The sequence below is a fragment of the Lycium barbarum genome, chromosome 9 (genome assembly GCF_019175385.1).
Source record: "Lycium barbarum isolate Lr01 chromosome 9, ASM1917538v2, whole genome shotgun sequence".
NCBI lineage: Eukaryota > Viridiplantae > Streptophyta > Magnoliopsida > Solanales > Solanaceae > Lycium > Lycium barbarum.
Genome location: NC_083345.1, coordinates 100,955,141 through 100,978,562, shown reverse-complemented (window position 1 = coordinate 100,978,562; position 23,422 = coordinate 100,955,141). Strand labels below are relative to the sequence as shown.

Genomic DNA, 23,422 nt, shown 5'->3' with positions numbered 1-23,422 from the left:
AACCAGGCTGAGACCGGGCCCAAATCCCTTTTAAAAAAAAAAAGAGAAAGGAGCGTTTAAGGGGGTATACCCCTCCCCCTCCCCCCCTTTCTCTCTCTTCCTTTTGCTTGCTAGAAACCCTAGCGCCGCCTGCGAGTTATTTCTCTCTCTATGCCAAAAATGGCAAATTCACAAAGCAATGGCAGTCCCATGCAGCTTTATCATGTCCATTTTGGTGAAAGCATTTAATGTTGTACCCGAATTCGTGATACTAAATCACGAATATGGTAATGAATCGATTTTCTTTCCTATTTTTACTTTATTACGTTGAGATTTACATATATTATTGTTGTATTGTGCTTAAATTTCATTGGTTGAGTTGGAAAAGGTCGGATCGAACCAACAAAGTTCAGATCTGATCATCCATATGCTTGAGAAGCCATGTGAGGCGTAGATCTAGTCTTGAAAGGCACTTTCCTGGAAATTTCATTTGTCCCACATCGTTTACTTGGAAGTTTTAGGTGATTTCGAGCTTCTATAAATAGAACCCCAACCCCCTTACAAAAACAAGTTTGGAAGAAGTTGGAGAAAGGTCAGAAAAACGTAGAAAAGAAAAATCTGATTTTCTTTAAGTTAAAAAATTTTGAAAGGTTTTCCGGAGTTCGAAAGGATTTGGAAAAATCAAAAGAGAGGCTAAACATCGAATGTTAATCCTTCCTTCGTAAAATTTTAAGGTTGCACTAGTTGTGAGGTCTTCTCTAAGTCAAAATTTTTATCCTTGTTCTCTTTTGATTTTGTGTGGCTGGGTGGTGAGTTTTGGAAGCACTTAAGGCTTTTAAATTCATTTTTGATCAGGCTGCACCACAAAAAGGTAATGCTCTATCCTGCTTATTTATTTTGGTATTATTTAATATTAGTCTACATGTTAATAATCTGTTAATGATGTTTGGTTGCTGATTTGCCAGTGATTTAGTTAAGTTTATGTGTTAATAGGCATGGATTAGGATATAGATATGGAGGTTGTCACTTGTTACCTTTTAAGCCATGTCTGACATTAATAAGTGGTCCTTTTCGAAGTAGGTTGAATGTGTATGCTTGAACAATGCAATGAATATTTAAATATCGCAGAGTAGACTTCATAAATATCCTACAGTAGACTTAGTGTAGTTTATGGATGTTGAAGGTCACTTTCTTGATATTCAAATGCTTGAGTCTGACAAGAACATGATCACATAAATTATGATAGTTTGATGAAATCTTTAAGCTAGTGCAAATGCTGCTAAATGTAATAGAACATTCATAGTGCTGTGGTGTTTATTTTGGAGACTCTGAAGTGATTGTTTCTCTTTTCTGAATGAGAATGTGGCTCTTTTTCTTTATGAGTCTGTTTTTTCTGAGGTCTTGTATGCTTGTTTGATTGTCAACTAAGGGATATGAGTCTGTGATAGGGATAAAGTTTGGAAAAGATCATGACTAGGTTAAAACAAACCTAGAAGAATTAAACATGTCTATGAGAAATCTATGGTAATTGGCTAAGGCATTTGGAGTTGTGTTTGCTTACATTTGTGTGGGTCTAGGGTCTCTCAGGTATGTTTGAATGTATTTAAGTTGGTCAAGTGACTATGAATAGTGGTATATTGTGCATTAAAGGGTTACTTTAAAGAAAATGACATCCTAGAGTAGGGTAGAGCAGTCTAAACTGAAGTTTGAAATTTAGGACCACTAATAAGATAATGGGATGTCAAAGACCCATTAGGAGTTGATGAAAGTCCATAAAATATGTTGAGGTTTCTTTGAAATAAAAGAGGGAACATCATGTGCCATTAACAGAACTAAGTGTCATGTTCGGTTTCATTTGAGAAGAATTTGGGCTCTGCATTCATATTACCTTACTTTCTCCCTGTTTCATGTCTGATTTTATCAAAGGGAGTATAAGATAGATTTAAAAGGTAATTTAAAGTCCTGATGTGCATTTAACTGTCTAAAAAATGATTGAACCACTGGAGTTGGAATTGTTTTGAGCCTGAAGTTTCATATTCAACATGATTTTGCTTAGAACTCTAAAGTGACTCAATTGTCCCACTTTCTTGAGTATTAATGACTAAAGGTATTCAATGAGGCTTCACATAGGATAGTTTTAAAACTAAAGTTGACTAGAAATTGTTTGGTTCATGTGATTAGTTAGGATTGAGGTGAGGCTCATTTTTAAGGGGTGGGCAGTGACAAACCATTTTTGTCCATGAGTTTTGGTAGTTGGCATTTGGTAGAAGAATAAGGTAAAGGGGTGGGGTTACTTTAGGAGAGTAAAAGGTGAGCCTAGGTATGAGTTGGAGGTAATGACTAGTGGAAATTGGGATCCTTTTTTTTACTGAAGGTAAGGTGTAGGAAAGGGATGGGGAAGTGATGACCTCGCCCTATCTGGCCCTTCCTTCAAGACCCTAAGGCTTCCCCAACTCCCTAGACTTTGTTTCTCATGACTGTGGAGTTCAGTGAGAGTTGATAATCGGCCAAAAATGGTTTTCCATGCCTTGGAGGAAAATTCTTGTGATTTCTTGTTGTTTAAAACTAAGTTAGAATAGAGGGACAGTCGCCTATTATACCTTTGTCATGCCCTGGGGACTTTGAATTTATGTTGTCTAAAACTAAGTTTGGAACAAAAGGTGGGTGTCTGCCATGTCCTTGTCATGATTGGAGAGGTTGAATTGCCATTAATTAAATCCTAAAGAGGTGAATTGCTTTTTGTGGTGTTTGCATCCATGTTTCCCTTCTTTTCCCGAGGTCTGCTTTGTCTGGTTGCTTGCTTGCCTTCCTGAGGAATAAGTTTTAAAGGTTGGCATCGTTTTATGTGAAGGTTGTGGTTATGTGAAGATACTCCACTAAGTCTAGACTTAGAAATGAACACTTGATTGATCTTAAGATTAGTAAAGACTTTTCATTTCTTGAACTAAATAGTGTCACATAGACTTTACTGGATATTACAGTATGACCTAGACTAAAGAATAAGAATTGTGATTTGTTTAGCAGTAATTGGTCCTGCACCGTTAGTATTTTAAAATCCCGTTAAACACAGAATTAGGAGAATGAAGAGGCTAATGTATTGTGCCTAGGCTAAAAATGAAAGGTGTTAACTGGGAGTTGGTCTGATGTTGGTTATGGAGGTGTGTTAAGTACTCCTATGGGCAGTATGGACCACTTGGTCTAGACTAGTCTTTTCAAGACACCTCAAGAGGGACAGAGAAGAGCCAAGCTTAGCTTGACTCATAGTATCTACCCCCAAATGAGGGGTGTCATGACCAGTCTATATACCATGGGGGACATCCTTGTCTCAAAGGGATAGGATTTCCCTAAATCCCACCATCTTACAAAAAGAAAAATAGGACCTGAAGGTGAAAGAGTTTGGAAATTTAGAGCGATCAAAGGTCTAGGATGCACCTAGGAGACTAGAAATAATACATGAGATCATTTTAAGAAGTTGGTATTTAGTGTGTTTAAAATGAATGAACTAGTCTGAGTTTGTAGGTAATAAGTGTCACCTGCTAGGAGTCTAAAGGATTTGAATATGTGAAGATTGGGTCTTTAACTTCATGCTATTTTTTAGATTCATTGATGCATATGCAGTTGACTTCTGTTCCTGTCTATCTTAAGTGGTAATTGGTATGAGGCTTTGTTGTAACATGACCCTGCATCTGTTGTGTTAATACAAGGATTTGTTTTGGTATTTTCTGAGGATATAAAATTAGACAGTCCCAGCCTCACTTGGTGTTGTTTTGGTCTATGCTTATTGATGTTACAGTCCTGTCTCTTTAGGATTATAAGTTGTGGATTTTCCCCTTTCTCTGTACTCTTCTATTGTGCTTCTGTGATCATTTCAAACAAGCTCTAATCTTCTATTCCAAGACCTGCTGTAAATATGTGAATTGATAAATCATTATCTATGATGTGCATGGGTATTAAGGTTGGGATTTTGATTAACTTTGCCTTGTGCATAGCATTCGGACATGTAAGAATAAAATTAAAACATAGATCTACCTAGACTTGTAAAATAAGCGGAGTATACACATGGTATACACATATCATGTGTATGGCAAGGATATATTATGTGTATACCTATAAGAAAGTAGGCTGGTTATGGGCAGTATACATATGCTAATAAAAGAATATGACTTGTTTGGGCCATTTATTTAATCAAGAATTCTGAAAGTGTTGTTTATATTGAATGTATATTATTACATTACTGTACTCGTTCCAGTCTTTCACCTTGATTCTGAATTCATTTAAAAGCCACTTGCATTCAAAATATTTCCCACAAGTTGATATTTGTGCATGGTTTTGAGACTATGATTATATACTGTGGCCACACTGGTTTGTTTGGGAGTTTGAGAAGGTTTTGGGGGATAGGTCTAGCCACTCCTCGATATCCAGCCATGTCGGGGGTTCATGAAACCCCTTGGAACTTGTGCGGTGTCGGAAAGAAGGGTGGTGACAACCTTTTCCCATAGGTATATCATGTTTTGAAATTTTCCAGTGGAGCAATGGTATATGATTAAGTCCTTTGTTGTGCACTTGTGTAACGACCTGTTTGGTTATTATAGTCTTTTTGACATTTTTGCCCTTTTTCGAGCATTGATTATCTCAATTTTGACCCGAGGGGACCGTTGGCATGCTTCCCGAGGTGTCTAGACCCGATTTGGGCAACCTCTGTGAAATATAAGCTTTAAGTGAAAAATGATTGACCCAAAGTTGACTTTTGGGTAAACGAACCTTTTTCGAAATTTCGTCGATTCTGAGAGGTCCAGATGGTCGTTTAGAACTTGGTTATGTGTTTGGTTCGGTTCCCAATGCTCTCGGATGCATTTCGACACTTGGGTTGGCAAATTGGAATTAAGGCATCGGGGTTTGACTCGGTCAACGAGACCTCCGTTGGGAATTTCGAGGCCACGGACACGTCCGTAACGCGTTTCTATGTGTGTCTATGTGTATGGTATGTGAGCAGATGGCCTCAAATTGTGAAACTTAGGAAGTTTTCTGGTGTTTGGTGCCCGCTTTGGCGGCACCAACACTACAACAGCAATACCGCTCGAGCAAGTGACGGGCAGTTTGTTAAATTAATGAAGTGTTAAAAGCACTTAGACCCTCATTATTTCCCATCTAGATATTTGAGATTGAGGGAACTCTTCTTAGAGATATTTGAAGGAGATTCTTAGAGGTAAATCTTGCTTATTCCTTTACTCTTCCTTAAATCATAATCATCTTAGATTCCCCCCTTCCCTTTAATAAACCCTTAGTAATGGAAGTTGCAAGAGGGTTTGATGAACACTTTCTCTAGGCTTGGTAATGATAAATTGATGATGTTCATGTTAGATTTTAATGAATCTAAGCTTATTGCTCATATACCTTCCATTCCTAATGATGAATTTCGGAATCAAGGAATAAGGGTTCATACCCAATTTGGGGGTTTTGGTTGAAATCCGAAATTAGGATAAACCTTGAGTTAAATCAGCAATTAGTGGTTAGGTTATGATCACCTAGTGCTTAATTTGATATTTTGCTTTTGATTTTCCCGTTTTTCCCTTGTGGGCCCGTTTCCCCAAATTCTAGGGTTGGAATTGATCTAAAATGAATAGTAGTAATATTAGTATCATTCTTCATGATTTCTAATCTAGATTTTGATTATGCTTAGACTACTTTGGTTCTGAGGTTCAGCAGAAAAGCAAGGCAAAGGAGTGAGTTGTTGGTGTTACGGTTTGACCATCCAGGTAGGTTATGGCTTACCTTTAGTGAGACTTCGTATAGCGAAGTACATATTTAGATTATATTATCGAAGATAGCATGTGAACCTTTGGGTATGAAGTCGGGTTGGATATTGCTTTAGGTTGGGCCCTGTTGTGTGTTTGGGGCTAGCCACCTCGTTATGTGTGATATTGGTTGTTCTATTTTGCCGGCTTGATGCCATGAGTCATTGGTAGATATTGGATTCTATTTTATCATCTTGATTATCATATAGTTGTCATACCCATTGTTGGTATTTGTACTTGGATATATTGTTGGCGTGCCCACTATTGGTACTTATGATTCGGTTATATTATTGGCATACCCACTGTAGGTACTTCCGATTCGGTTATATTATTGGCATACCCACTGTTGGTATTTGTGATTCGGATATATTATTGGTGTACCCACTGTTGGTACTGTGATATTGAGCATGATTATTTATGTGATTCATGCATTGCACGCATTCTCATTTCATGATACACTGTTGAGCTATTGATGATATTTGATGAAATACTTGATGAGTTGGGCTCAATTTTAATTGAGTGACGTGAGATGGCCAATGATCAATTCCAGAATCATTGTTGCATAGCCGATATCCGATGTTAGTCCCGGAATCGTTCTTAGTGCATGGACTCCGCGGGTCCCCCGAGGTGGTGCCGGTGAGAACCCCCCGTTGGCAAAGATTCGGGGTCCTGTCTGTCTGTTAGGAAAAGATCCGGGATGGGTGGCACTTAGACTTCGCGAGTCACACTAGGTTGTGCTACCGAGACGTCGATATTTCCGTCCGGAGTACATGTGTACACCACATTGGCATGGCATTGCACTGCATTCATACCATTATTGTATTGCATTGAATTATGACTTGATTTGAGATGTTCGGTGTTGTATTGTGATGTTGCATTGGATTGAATATATTCAGACTTGGCACATTTGGGATTAAACGCTCTACATAGGTGATGACGGATAATTGGAATTGATTGCATTGTCTTATACTTGTTGGTTTATTCGCTTATCTGTGTTATTATCTGAATTGTGTTAGCTATGCTTAGTCGGCCGATGATGCCTACCAGTACTGTTGTTTGTACTGACCTGCACTTGCTGCATTCTTTTATGAATGCAGAGTATCAGGTCGAATCCACTTCCGTGACGTGTGGTTGATCGGTCGCATCAGCTTTCTCTCGAGTTCTAGGGTGAGCATGGTCGTCTGTTGCCTTGAAGACTTTCTATCTTTATGTCCTATTCTATTCAGAGACATAGACATTTTATGTATTAGTAGTCCAGATTGTATTATTTCCCTTTAGATGCTCTTGTGTTATTCAGACTAGACCCTGGGGTGTCATTGTCATTCCGCACTTTCAACTTATATATATATATATATATATATATATCATGAGACTTACGTATTTATTCTATTCCGTTTCTTGATTTCATTCTTTTATGTATTTATTCATTGATGGATTGAGGGTTCGCTCACCGAAGTGGGAAGATAAGTGTCCACATTAGGTAAAATAGGTCATGACAACTTGTGATCATATGGGGAGGTATGTGTATATATATGTATATATTATGTATGATTATGACAAAATTAGGTCCATCAAACATAGATTTAATAGATAGGGACATGTATGTATATGAATGTATTATCCTGATGGTGATTAGATCCATCCGAACCCATACTAATTTAATTCATTTTCCTTTTCCTCCTACTGCACGGCCACTTGGGCCAGAGTCCAGCCAGCCTGTTGGGCCTAACAGGAATATTCTTTCAAATTGATTAAGTCTAAAATGGAAGCTAATATTATGAAGGCCCAGCCATGGGTGAGAATGGCATGAAGGCCCACCCATGAGTAAAAATGGTTTTTAAGGGGGCTTGCTAAACCCCTAACTCACTTCTTTCCTCCTTTTAATTTCAGCATGTTAATTTGTTCTTTATTTGAAATGTTGTACTTGTATAAACTCACATTATTATTGGAATCTTTATATTTGAATTGGCCATCTTAGGTGAACGGTGCATATGCCGTTTAGTTAGACCTTAGGCCCAAACGCGATTTTAAAATCCGGATTAGCGTAAACGTTTTCAAAAAAGGACATAAAAACGGCTAAGGTAGTAAATAGAAGATCAGTCCCATCTTCACAAAAAATAGTGCATTGTTATCACCTTTTCACCTAATCAGATTTCATCTTTGAAAAACTAAGAAAATGCCTCTCCCAGATAAGTTTTCAAAAATCCTGTTTTAGTCCTGGCAAAGAAATGGTTTTCGGAACTATTTTTGAATAAATACGCTTTACAAAAAGTGAGTTCTATTCTTTTTAAATTAAAATCAGACGAAAGCATGTTTTATAACTATGTAAAAGTCATGCTTTACAAAAATGAGTTCTGCTTTCTTTTTAAAACCAAAATCAGACGAATCCAATAATAATAATAAATAGCTTTAGGCATATATATGCATAAAGTCGCTTATACTGAGGCACGTACACTATTTTTTCTGGAAATAAACTAAGTCAAACTACAGAGTTTAAGGGCCAAGGCCCCATCTAGCCAAAACATTTCGGGCAAAGTAAAACAAATATGTTTTGGGCTTAGCCCAGGAACTGAAGAAAAGAGTAAGAGATTTTTGGCCAGAATTGAGCAATCTTAAATCATTCTATAAAAGAGGATGTGATTTGAGCCTAAGCCCATGACAAATGGTTTTTATTGCAAGCAATTCAGGTTTTAAGATAAAATGCCAAGATCATGAATAATAAATTTGATTAGGGAAAACGCATAAACCCCCCCCCCCCCCCTCAAACTTATCCCAAATTATTAGTAACACACCTATACTTTACGAAGGTCCTACGACCCCCCTGAATCATTTTAAACTGGAATATTGACATCATTAAAATGTCACACCCAGATCTTTGTGTCGCAGTGTATATACACGCGCCTTATTTTCCAGTACTTCTTTATCCTTTTTTCTTTCTTTATTTGCATGCTTCTTATTCCACCATCTCTTCCAATCCCACCATAAGACAACTCCCAAACTGCCATAGCCCTATTTTATTTTTTCTTACGACAGCGAAAAGAAAAAATAATCACAAATTGATCTCTTTAAACATGTTGCTAATTACATAAGCTTTTTCGTTGATATATGTCAATATTCTTGTTTCCAAAGCTTCGTTGCTGACTTTGAATGCCTCCCCTAAAATATTCTTTTTTCTCCATTTTTGTGTATTTACTCGCTCGTTCCCTTTCCTTCTTGAATCACTTCCTTTTATGGCATTGCATTTCTTGATTTTTTTATTTTTTATCAACAAACCCCATTTTTTCATAGAAAAAAAAAATAAACTATAAAATAAAGAGTTACTACTGAGATGTCAATTGATTATGATTCATAAATCTGCAAAAATATTATTCATCTTGATTTTCCCTTTCCACGTGTCATTGTCCGATTTGGGTGATAATTGGAATAAACTTTCATGACTAGTTAAATCTACAAGCAAACAATCCATTTGATTGTGCTTTACATTACACTATTGATATATTAGGTGCTAATAAATGATCGAGCAAGTGGCCGGAACTGTTTTCCGGCTAAGTGAAGAAATTAAAGGATTATCTTTTGTTTCTTTTAGTGGTGTTGTATGATTTTGGGGGAAGATAACAGAGATTCATGAGAAAAGAATATTGTGGATGAAAATGAAACAAAGAGAAGAAAGAGATGGCTGGAGAGGCGTGTGGGTGACAATTTGCCTGCCATGGCTTATTTACAGAGGTAAACAAAAAAAAAAAAAAAAAAAAAAAAAGAGGAGAAAGGGTTACAGGGAAAGAAAGAGAGAGTTATTATAATTAATTGTATGGTATCTAATTAAGAAATGACACTTGTATATCTTAGTCAAACTTTGACTTATTTTTTTTTATCTCACACGCCTATATGAGAGTGAGCATACTTGTCGTGTCACATCATCACTTAAGGGTTTATAATTCCAATTCAAAATAGTCCAAGGGGGTTATAGGTCCCCCGCAAAATATAGGTGTGTTACTGGTAATTCGGGACAAGTTTGAGGGTGTTTTTATGCATTTTCCCATTTGATTATAAATCCAAGCTTTTATTAAACCCGCACCAATTGTTCTTTTTAAATAAGTAAAATTTTAAATAAAGGTGTTCTAAAAAACATACTAAACGGACTAATTCGGACCATGTATGAGTCTAAGCATAAACGAACTTCATTTGCTCCAAACGTTTTGCCTTTACAAAACAATGTTATCCTAAATACCCTATATGTAAGGGGAATATATTCAATTCTTTTTTTAAAATGATATACAACATGACAGACTTTTGCCGTAAACAAACACCAAATAAAGAGTTCATGCAAATACTCACACATTGAAATTCTAAGGTCAACCATATAGTACGGATCTTTAATACTAGGGTGCCTAACACCATCCCTACGGGATCACCAGAACCCTTACCTAGAACTTTAGATTAAGAAGGATTTTTTGCACGGCGTATGAATAAACCCTTCAAAACTGGTTTTCCTAATTTCCTAAAAATTAGGTGGCGACTCTTTTAAAACAAAGTCTGAAAGAGCACCAACGATTTAGAAGGGTTTATTCAAATACCGTGAAAAAACCTTTGTAATCCAGAGTTCTAGGAAAGGGTTCTGATAATCCCCTGGGGAAGGTGTTAGACACCCCAGTATTAAGGATCCGTACTATACGGTTGACCTTCGAATTCCAAAGTATGAGCATTCGCTTGAACTGTCTATTTAGTGTTTATTCTCGCAAAAAGAAACTGTAATTTTGTAAATTGCATATCATTTTTTTGGAAAGAACTTAAATATGTTCCCCTTATATACAGGGTACTGTGGTTTTCGGATTTACAATATCTGCATATAAATAGTCTCCTTTTATATACAAGGAGTATATTTTATATCATAAATAGAGGGAAAAGAGAGGTTTTGGTTTTTATATAATTAAGTTTATGTCATACTCATACTTTGGCTCGTGTCGATCCGTTTTGGTACGTTCAGTCTTATCCGGAACTTTATATTACGATTTAGTTTTTTTATATTAAGAAAGGGCATTTTTATATGTCCAAAGGAGTATATCTTCGCTGTATATACTTGTCTTTTTTGGCCTTTTTATTGGCCCAAAACTTATAAGCATCAATAAAGAGCTTGGTTTTGTTTTAACTTTTTAGAAAAAATGAGTTATAGACATATTTCATTTATCAAAATCTGGTTCTTACCAGTTTTAAAGGTTGAGTATGGAACTGGTCTGTTTGTTCTGAAATTATAAATGATACAAAGATTGCCTTTTGATTGGAGATTATCCGTGGGCTGAGGCCCAAAATTGTTTCAAGTAGTTGTAAAAAGAATCTCTTTTTTGTACAAACTTAAGAAAAATGAGTTTTGTTTAAAGAGGAGTTTATAACAGGATTTTAAAAAATGCCTTTTATCACCAATACTTGCTTTTAACCGTTTGGAATTTGAAATATTGATTACACTCGCAAAAAAACTTTTTAGGAAATCCCATTTTTTACTTAGCCTTAAGAAACCGTTGAATTTAATCGGGTTTTTGAAAATTTGTTGGGGACCTAAAGTCATCTAAACAGTATAAGCACTGTTGTCCTAAGACAGCTAATTCCAACCATAACGTTTTCCACTATAATATGAGTTTGATACAAATTACAAATACATCAAAGCTTTTAAACAAATAAAATGGAATGACAATTGAGTAGAGTTAGACTAGGGGCGTACCAAGCCCCTAGTTAGCCATTTTCACCCATGGCTGGGCCTTCTGAGTGCCTCGCTATCTATTTCGCCTTCGCGGACTCGATTTTGAATTAATTTCCTCTTGGGCTTTTGGCCCAATAGGTAACCTTTGACTGGACCCGAATGGCCATGAGAGTGAGAAGAGGGGGGAAAGAAAAAAGGAACCTGGCTAGTTTATAAACACTGATCTTATCACTAGAATAACCAAACTATACATAATACAAACCATAGAAAAGTACTCATGTTGTTCTATACTTGCCCTATTTTTCCTTCAGTGGGTTTGTTTTGATTGGAGATTTTCCAATGGCACGGGGACTAAGTCTTTGCCTTGTATCCCCGATGTCGCACAAGTTCCAAGGGGCTTCTAAGAACCCCAGGCATGGCTAACACCGAGAAGGCCTAGACGGCCCCGAACTACCATAGTTTACCTCAAACAATACATCCAAACAAGAGGAAAAAGAGAGTACAGAAATTAGGAGTGGCAACAGATTTCAAGCAGGCTCACAAACAAATTGCATTCAAGTGTCATACTCTAAAGACAGACATTCACATCAAACATAGCCAATGACAGCATCTAAATGGGACTAAATGATCAGCGGGTAAGAGGTAACGGTGATTACATAATTGTATGACACTAAATATAATGCACACAGCTGCTTCAGAAGGGTATAGATAATGATCAGTCAGGACAGAATCTTGTTAAAATGATCATGGTAACAACAGGACAAGCTAAGATAAATCAGACATACCAAAGCAGATACAGGAAGATTCATGGTCAAATATATATTTGTTTCTTTCCAGGATTAATCCGAGGAGGATTCCAAATGCACATATCCAAACAGACAGACCTACCCTTTTATTAAAATCCAAGCCATTTCCCAGAGGAGGAAAAGGCATGACGGGACTAGTTCAAATGGTGGCCTACATATGATCCCAACTAAACTCAAGATACACATATCCAAGCCAATCTCAAAACAAGCATAGCATTCCCATAGAAAAGGGGCCTAGGGAAGGCCTTACAGACAAACAAGGCTCATGGCAGTGTCACTTATCCCAGGTAAAAGAAGTTAACAGTATTTGAGATTTTTAAGTACATATTTAAAACTAGAAATTTCTAAAACATACTCCTCCTTGTTAACTCAAACACACAACAAGCTGGTGCACAAATCAGGGCAACTTGTTAATAAATAAATAAGTTCTGAAAGCCTTTGTTAAAGAAAAAAATTCCCATTGGGCAAGTCACATGGAAACTTAGCCAAACAGCCTAAAATCAGTTTTGGTTCCTAAAGGTGATCTTTCAACATATTTAGAATAATCAAAGGCTTTTCCCAAAAAACAAAGGGAGAGGAAGAGAAAGAAAGAAATGGCTTTATAACATGATAACAGTTTGGAAAACAAGGAATCCAAAACATCACATAAAGAGTACGTCTCAATCAATAAACTAAGATGGCAGAGTCTCAGACATCAGTCATGGATAAACAAGTTAGACAAAGGGGGATAAAAGACACATGGCCAAAAATAAAAATGAATGACAAGTAACCAATTGACACTCAACTTCTTATGGTACGGATTCATGTCAGTACACTGCACTTATCAACCCCATTTTCCTTACACACAACCAATTTCAAACAAAAAGGCTAAAAAAAGTAAACTTCTCAGACAAAAGGAACCTTCAGAAGGCAAGGTAGGAATCACATAACACTTAAACTTGACAAGTATCAGCAGTAGCTTATTTAATTCTAGGTGTATCTTCCCCTCCCTGTTAGACACAGTTGAGTCATTCTAATCTACCTGAGACCCTTTTTGTATCCCAGGACCATGAAGAGAAGTTCTAAAAGGAAAGGATGGGGTCTCAGGGTAACGAAAGGGGAAACAGGATAGGGTGGGGTCATCACTTCCCCATCTCCTCCTCCTGAATCTCCTTTCAGCAAAAGGGATCTTGGGTTCTACTGGTCATTACCTCCAGTTCATGCCCAGACTCACCTCTCACTCTCCCAAAACTTCTTTCCTCTCCTTTATGAGCTTTTCCTCATACCCCAGTGACATCACTAGGGGCCATGGGAAGATTTAGAACAGCTTAACTTTATCACACAACTCCCACAGTTGACTCGTGAAACTATGCCAACTTTTAAGACTTTTATTATTAAACCCAAAAATGGCACACTGAGAACACACCCACCATAAACATGTAGCAAACAAATGGCAAATTGGTTTTTCCTAACAAGCTCAAACCAAAAATTGTGATCATAAAAAGGTCTTTTGTCACGACCCAACCCGCGGTGACTGGCACCCATCTAAATCCTAGTGGGCCAACCAACATACAAGACACCTATCCATTCAATCCGGTTTTATATTAACCAAGATAAACAATTATTACTCATTTAACAACAGAAGAACAAGGTAAATCATGCCATAAATGTTGAAATAAGTGCAGAAGTTCTAACTATTACAATATCCAAAATCCGAAAGTCATCGTACAGGACTCTAAGCTAAAAACATGTCTAAGAATCTGAAGTCTAACAATTTAGTAATCCATAATGTCCAGAGTACGAAAAGTCATCATAGCAAGAAGATCTTCGGGGGGCCTGGCATGGGAAGAAGCTCACGCAAAAATCTGTCAACAATTATCCTCCATGCTAAACGTGAGGACAAGCAACGGTCTTTGTATCAAAATCTGCACTCAAAGAATGCAGCAAGGTAGTATCAGTATAAGCATTATGTACCGGTAGATATCATGGGCCGACTAAGATTAGTATCGTGCATATTTCGTAAAATCGATAAAATAAAAACAAGCCAGTCAACAGTCATGAATATCAATAAATCACAGCAAGTCAACCAAGAACAATCACAATCAAATCACCAAGATGTCCAGCATCACAATCACGTAAGTCACAACGGAAATAAGTTTATCACAATAACCACACTCGCTGCACATACATGCTAGCTGATGTCTTAGCTCAGTAGCCATGACCTACAATGGACCCATGGTTTTCATGTACCACTCATTCCGGAATACCCCTCGGACCCGAGCACAAACCTCCGCCACGGAACGAACCTCGGTCGCGGGACATATCAAAGTACCTCTCGTTTTCGGAACGATCCTCGGACCATGAACCCGTAATCTAGGTCACATGAGTCCCTTTCCATACCTCTTACAAAACAGTGTTTTTTACCTTTCCAATATCAAGAATCAACTCATCATTTCATGTCACAATACTCTTGAGAAGAATATATTAGCTTCTCATCACAACACATCCACTCTAGACATAATCACACAGGAATAATGGCACTGAGCCTACACAATCAATCAATCATATTCACATAGGAATTAACCACACAATACCATGCATGAAAACTAGACATGCTTTCTCCTAAGGAGGTCACCAAACATACAATCAACTAACCAAAATCTAACTTAAGTAAACCGTAACCTACCTCAAAGTAGAGCTGGAACACGCAGGTTACTCTGCTACAACCTACCTCAAGACACCATTTTTATTGAACCTTAGGTCTCAAATCACTTAGTTTACTATTTTAAATGTTAAATTTATGACAAATAGCAACTAATCAATCCACTTACATGATAAATAAGCAATAATAACCCCACCCATCAAGTTTAGAAGGTTTATTGACATTCTAGGGTTTCTACTACACTTTCACCATTTAAGACCCATGAAGATGATTACAATAATGAAGGGGAAGGGAATGATAGAATGAAAATCAATGGAACTTACCTCTCAAGGTTATCTTTCCCTAACTTGAAAATTCTCTCTAGGTGCTTGTTGGGAAGTGTGTTGGTGTTTTGTGAGAAGAGAAAATAAAACTGAGTATATAAATTTTGGGTTACTGTTGCACGTCGACCGCTACGGCGGTCGTTACGCCGCTGCAGCGGTCCCACTATAGCGGTCCCAAAGGAAACCGCTTGACCGCTACAGCGGTCTTACCACTGCTATAGCGATACCGCAATAGCGATCCCTCGTCCGCCACAGCGGCCACCAAGGACATGGATGGCCCCTGGCAGCGGTCAAGCCGCCGCTATAGCGGTACCACCGCAGCGGTACACCCACTGCTGCAGCGTCTATTTTGGGAAGTGAGCTCGACTTTTGACCAATTTTCCCCCTATCACTCCACATTTCATCCAAGAGGTCAAAAACACAACACAAAACATGCACATATACGAAAAGACGCCCCACGAATCTACCCGCAGCCTCAGAATTCCCAACGGAGTCCTAATTACCCATAACAACCGGAAGGGTCATTACACCAGATACATATTAAAACACCGTTCATCCCCGCACGGACAAGGGTGAGAAAACTAGGGAGTAGTTACCTGACTCGACGAAAAGCTGAGGGTATTTGCTACGCATATCGGACTCTGTCTCCCAAGTACCTTCTTCCACTTGCCGATTCTTCCATTGAAATTTCACTGAAACTATTTACTTGGACCTCAACTTGCGAACATCCCTGTCTAAGATAGCAACAGGCTCTTCCTCATATGACAGATTTTCATCTAATAAAACCGAGTCCCAAGGGATGATATAGGAACCATCGCCGTGGTACCTCTTCAACATGGACACATGGAACATCGGATGAACACCTAATAATCCCGGAGGTAAAGCCAACTTGTAAGCCACCTCTCCCACATGTTTGAGAATCTCGTCCCACGCAGGCCGCAGAGAAAGAGACAAGGAGGAACGGACCAATGAACCTCGGGCTAAGCTTGCCTTTCTTCCCAAACCTCATCACACTCTTCATGGGTGAGACCTTCAACAGTACTTGCTCTTCTTCCTCAAACTCAAGATCTCGGACCTTGCGGTCTGCATACTCCTTCTGCCTATTCTGCTCTGCCAAAAGCTTATCTTGAATCACCTTTACCTTCTCTAGGGACTCTCTCAGAAGGTTAGTGCCCCATGGTCTCACCTCAAATGCATCAAACCATCCAATAAGAGACCTACACCTCCTTCCATACAATGCCTCAAATGGGGCCATATCAATACTCGAGTGATAGCTATTATTGTAGGCAAATTCAGCTAAGGGCAAGAACTGATCCCAATGCTAACCGAAATCTATCACACACGTACGAAGCATATCCTCAAGAACCTAAATAGTCCGCTCAGACTGCCCGTCATCCTGAAGATGGAAGGCTGTGCTAAGATCTAACTTCATACCCAACTCCTCATGCAAACACTCCCAAAACCTGGATGTGAATGTGGTGTCCCTGTCGGACACGATGGAGATAGGAACCCCTTGGAGTCTAAGCACCTCCCGCATGTAAACCTTAGCCAATTTTTCCGCATCATAAGTTATCTTTACTGGAATAAAGTGGGCAGACTTAGTTAACCTATCAACAATAACCTAGATTGAGTCAAACTTCCCTAGTATCTTCGGAAGACCCACCACGAAATCCATGGCTATTCTTTCCCACTTCCAGTCAGGAATGGGCATCCTCTGCAATGTACCCCCAGTTTTCTGATGTTCATACTTCACCTGTTGGCAATTTAGACAATGAGCAGCGAACTCTACTATATCCCGCTTCATCCTGGTCCACCAGTAATGTTGCCTCAAATCACAATACATCTTAGTGACACCAGGATGGATAGAATACCTCGAACAATGAGCCTCTGTCAGAATGGTCTTAATCAAGTCGCCCACCAGTGGCACACACACTCACCTATTGATTCGCAGAACACCCTTCTCATCAATCACGACCTCCTTGGCCTCACCACGCAACACCTTATCTCGTATTTACATAACTTAGCATCTTCAAACTGCTTAACCTTAATCTACTCTAAAAATGATGACCGAGCCTCAACACAATCCAACACCTTGCCTGTGTTAGAAATATCCAGTCTCATAAAAATGTTACCCAGAGTCTGCACCTCTCTAGCCAACGGTCGCTCAGAAGAGATCAAACGAGCCAGACTTCCCATACTAGCCGAATTCCTACTCAATGCGTCAGCAACTATATTAGTCTTACCAGGGTGATACAAAATGGTGATGTCATAGTCTTTCGGCAGTTCCATCCATATCCGCTGTCTAGAGTTCAGATCTTTCTGAGTGAACACATGTTGCAAACTACGATGGTCTGTGTACACCTCACAATGGACACCATACAAGTAGTGCCTCCAGATTTTCAACGCAAACACCAATGCTGCCAACTCTAGATCATGAGTAGGATAGTTCTTCTCATGCATCTTCAACTACCGAGAAGCATAAGCAGTCACCTTTTTTTCCAGCCTCAAAACGGCACCCAAACTAGAATGTGAAGCATTACAATAAACAACAAAATCCTTGCCCTCCGCGGGCAATGCTAGAATCGGTGGTTGTGATCAACAATGTTTTGAGCTTTTGAAATCTCTCCTCACACTCATCGGACCACTGAAATAGTACCTTTTTCTGAGTCAAACGGGTCATATGAGAAGCAATAGAGGCAAACCCTTTCACAAACTGACGATAGTAGCTAGCCAGACCCATAAAACTACGGATCTCGGTCACTGATATGAGCCTAGCCCATTCTTTGACTGCTTAAATTTTATGAGGATCCACCATAATACCCTCTTTCGAAATAACATGCCCCAAGAAGGACACAAAAGACAACCAAAATTCACACTTGGAGAATTTAGCATACAATTCCTTCTCTCGCCATACTTCAAAAGCAATTCTCAAATGTTTCTCATGTTCTTCCTTACTTCTAGAGTACACCAAAATATCATCAATGAACACTATTACAAATGAGTCTAAGTAGGGCTTAAACACACTGTTCATCAAATCCATGAACGCAGCTGGGGTGTTTGTAAGCCCAAATGACATACCCAAGAACTCATAGTGCCTATACCTGGTCCGAAAAGCGGTTTTAGGAACATCCTCTGCCTGAATCTTCAACTGATGGTACCCCGATCTCAAATCGATTTTAGAGACACAGAAGCTCCTTGTAACTGGTCAAACAAGTCATCAATACGGGGAATGGGATACTTATTTCGGACAGTTACCTTATTCAGCTGACGGTAATCAATGCACATACGCATAGACCCATCCTTCTTCTTAACAAAAAACACAGGAGCACCCCACGGAGAGGCACTCGGGCGAATAAACCCCTTACTCAGAAGATCTTGCAACTGCTCTTTCAATTCCTTGAGTTTTGCTCGTGCCATCCTATAAGGTGGGATAGAGATAGGATGAGTCCCTAGGTCTAAGTCAATTCTGAAGTCAATATCACGATCCGGTGGCATACCAGGCAAGTCCGCGGGGAACACATCCGCAAACTCGCGTACCACTGAAACTGAATCAAGAGATGGAGTATCTGCACTGGTGTCACCGATATGTCCCAGATAAGCTGAACAACCCTTCTCTACTAGCTTCCTAGCACGAACAAAGGATATTACTTTCGTACGGAGGGGACTAAGGTTACCCTTCCACTCGAGTCTAGGTGCCCCAGGCATGGCTAGTGCAACAGTCTTAGAATGGCAATCAAGTATAGCATAATGCGGGGACAACCAACTCATACCCAAAAAAACATCGAAGTCTACCATGTCTAAGATCATCAAATCTGCCCAAGTACTATACCCCACAAAAGAAATTGCATAAGAAGGGTAGACGCTATCCACTACCACAGAATCCCCAATAGGAGTAGACACAAAAATAGGGGTATCAAGAGTATCACACATCATATCCAGACCCACAGCAAAATAGGTAGATATATAGGAAAAAGTAGAACCCGGATCAAGCAAAACAGAAGCCATACGGTCATAAACGGAGATAGTACCTGTGATAACTGCATCGAAGGCCTCAGCCCCGGGTCTACCTGAGAAGGCATACAAATGACCCCCCCCCCCCCCTGTCGCCTGTGTACCACCGCGATTACCATTACCAGTCTGAGCCCTAACCCTGCCGGGCTGCTGTCCGCCTTTATCTGCCCGAGGACTTCCTCGATTAAGCTGGGTACCACCCCTACCCCGCCCTGCCAGTACGCAATCCTCACCCCTTCAATCTGGTGCAAATGGAGCTTGGGGAGTCTGATACTGAGTTCCTTGCCCACTCTGTCTAAGTCTGGGGCAATACCTCTTAATATGCCCTATCTCACCACACTCGAAGCAAGCACGGTCCAGCATAGGCCGCTGAACAGAAGCTGATGAGCAGTGTAGCCTCCATGTAGACTAGAAGCCTAATAATTTGCCCCTTATGGGCCCCCAGCTGACACCTGCATCGCGGACTGAACCGGATGCCCTAAATATACCTATGAACTCTAAGCCCTCGAGAAGGAGTTACTGAACATCCCACCCTTCCGGACCTTCTTCTCAACTTTCCTTTTTTAACTCTCATGCTTAATCCCCTCAACGATATGGACATGCTCCACTATCTCCTGAAAGGAAGCCCTAGTGGCTACAAGCTGAAGAGTCAATAACTGCAGTCCGGTGTTCAACCCCTTCACGAACCGCCGTATCCTCTCCCCTTCAGTAGGCAGCAACTGAAGAGCATAACAAGAAAGGGAGTGGAAACGGGACTCATACACTGCAACAAACGAATTCCCCTGACCAATAGTAGCGAACTCATCATTCCTTCGGTCCTTCAGAGTACGCAGAACGTACTTGTCCAGAAACACAGAGTAAAACTGAACCCAAGTCAATGGAGGAGACCCAGCTAGCCTACACTCCACATAAGCTCTCCACCAAAGCTTGGCACCACCCAAGAATCGGAAGGTCACAAACTCTACCCCATACTTATCCACGACCCCCATATTATGGAGCCTCTCATGACAGTCGATGATGAACTCATATGCGTCCTCCGACTCAGTACCATAAAACACAGGAGGCTTCATTTTAGTGAACCTCCAAAACAGATCATGTTCTTCACCAGTCATCACTGGCCCTGCAACTGACCTCTGGAAGGCCTCAAAACTCGAAACCTCATCCAAGCGAGATGCCACCGCTGCTGCATGCTGAACCCCCGGAGCATGTGCTCTGTTCGGATCTGGGACCGCTACCCCTGCGCCCCTACCTGCTAGACCCGCTGGTATAGCTCCGGCCTGTGCTAACCCATGCAACCAATTCAGCACCTGTCCCGTCGCGTCTGGTATACCTTGAGCAGCTGCAGCTCCTGGTGGAACTAGTACTGTTGCTGGCTAGGCTGGTGCGACTGCATCTCCCGCTGTCTCGTTAGGAACCACATGAGGCACGGGGTCAACCACTGGGGCACCGCCCCTTCGCCAGCTCCTCTGCCTCCACCTCTACCTCTAGCTGCTGTCGCACGTGTTCTCGCCATCTGCAAGAGAAAGAAGGATAATCAGATATCAATTTGAATCAGCAGATAGCAATTGGAATCAAGTAGCGAGAAAGAAAGAACGAAAAGGGAGTTTTCCTAGTGCCCGGTAGCCGTTCAAAGATAAGTACAGACGTCTCTGTACCGATCTACACGACTCTGCTAGACATGTCCTTGTACGATAAGGTCGACGAACCTAAAGCTCTTATACCAACTTTGTCACGACCCAACCCGCCATGACTGGCACCCATCTAAATCCTAGTGGGCGAACCAACATATAAGACACCTATCCATTCAATCCGATTTTATATTAACCAAACTAAACAATTATTACTCATTTAACAACAAAAGAACAAGGTAAATCATGCCATAAATGTTGAAATAAGTGCAGAAGTTCTAACTATTACAATCCCCAAAATTCGAAAGTCATTGTACAGGACTCTAAGCTAAAAATATGTCTAAGAATCTGAAGTCTAACAATTTAATAATCCATAATGTCCAGGGTACGAAAAGACATCATAGCAAGAAGATATTCGGGCGTCCTGGCATGGGAAGAAGCTCACCCTAAAATTTGTCAACAATTATCCTCCACGTTAAATGTGAGGACGAGCAACGGTCTCTATATAAAAATCTGCACTAAAAGAATACAGCAAGGTAGTATCAGTACAAACACAATGTACTAGTAGATATCATAGGCCGACTAAGATTAGTATCATGCATATTTCGTAAAATCGATAGAATAAAAACAAGCCAGTCAACAGTTATGAATATCAATAAATCACAGCAAGTCAACCAAGAACAATCACAATCAAATCACCAAGATGTCTAGCATCACAATCATGTAAGTCACACCGGAAATACGTTTACCATAATAACCCCACTCGCTGTACATACATGCCAGCTGATGTCTTAGCTCAGTAGCCATGACCTGCAGGGGGCCCATGGTTTTCATGTACCACTCGTTCCGAAATACCTCTCGGACCCGAGCACAAACCTCCGCCTCGGAACGAACCTCGGTCGCGGCACATAACAGAGTATATCTCATTTTCGAAATGAACCTCAGACCACGAGCCCATAATCTAGGTCACATAAGTGCCTTTCCATACCTCTTACTGAACAATGTTTCTTACCTTTCCAATATCAAGAATCAACTCATCATTTCATGTCACAATACTCTTGAGAAGATTATATTAGCTTCTCATCACAACACATCCACTGTAGACATAATCACACAAGAATAATGGCACAGAGCCTACACAATCAATCAATCACATTCACATAGGAATTAACCACACAATACCATGCATGAAAACTCGACATGCTTTCTCATAAGGAGGTCACCAAACATACAATCAACTAACCAAAATCTAACTTAAGTAAACCGTAACCTACCTCAAAGTAGAGCTGGAACACGCAGGTTACTCTGCTACAACCTTTCCTCTCCTCAAAGCCTCAATACATTCACGGTCTAAAAATAAAAGGCTCAATGAGTCACATTGCTCAATTTACAAACACTAAAGCAAGAAAACCCTTCCCTTTCCCTATTCTAAGGGTGGATGATTTTCTAGGTGATAAACAACCTATCAAGGCCCCTGGTATTTACTTACCATCAATTTATACAACATTCTATCAAACCTTCCCATTACAAAAGTTTCTATGGCAAAGACACCATTTTTATTGAACCCTAGGTCTCAAATCACTTAGTTTAATATTCTAAATGTTCAATTTATGACAAATAGCAACTAATCAATCCATTTACATGATAAATAAGCAATAATAACCCCAACCCATCAAGTTTAGAAGGTTTATTGACATTCTAGGGTTTCTACTTCACTTTCACCATTTAAGACCTATGAAGATGATTACAATAATGAAGGGGAAGGGAATGATAGAATGAAAATCAATGGAACTTACCTCTCAAGTTTATCTTGCCCTAGCTTAAAAATTCTCTCTAGGTGTTTATTAGGAAGTGTGTTGAAGTTTTGTGAGAAGAGAAAATAAAACTGAGTATATAAAATTCGGGTTACTATTTTGTCACGACCCAGCCCCGTGGGCCGCGACTGGCACCCTACCTGGGTACCCAGACCAAATCGCATATTCATTTCCGAATCCAAACTTATTTCAGAATTTTCAAGAAGTTATATCAAACATAATTTATATCGAAAATATGTCTTAAGCGGTCATATCAAATCAAACTCAAACAAAGCGGCGGAATAGACATCGCCGGTCAAAATACAAATATATACAAAAGGGCCATTTGGGGCCATCATATCAAACAGACCGCTTTAAGACCCGAAAGCAAAATCAGACAATAAACACATAGGACCCTCGCCCCACAAAGATGACTACAGGCCTCTACGAATTCAAAACATAACATAAGGCGAGACAGGGCCCCGCCGTACCCAAACTGTCAAATATACAAAGTATATACAAAGCAAAAAGAGTCTGTACCAAAAGGGGACTCCGGATCAAATAGGAGAACTCCGGAATAGCAAGAAGTGAAGCCTACTGCGGAGGATCACCGATATCTGCACCTGCGGGCATAAAACGCATCCCCCGAAGAAAGGGGGTCAGTACGAAATATGTACTGAGTATGTAAAGCACGGAGTACAGAATTATGGATCAAAACCGAAAGCAAATCAAATGTCAAAGTGGGGTACAAACT

At 39.8% G+C, this 23,422-nt stretch overlaps 1 long non-coding RNA gene across 1 annotated transcript; it reads left to right on the top strand.

Annotated features, from left to right (window-relative positions):
• The first annotated feature begins 71 nt into the window (after positions 1-71).
• Positions 72-7,163, top strand: LOC132609176 (uncharacterized). The gene is made up of 2 exons (XR_009570730.1): positions 72-266; positions 6,872-7,163. It is a non-coding gene; the product is annotated as an uncharacterized LOC132609176 (long non-coding RNA).
• The last annotated feature ends 16,259 nt before the right edge of the window (positions 7,164-23,422 follow it).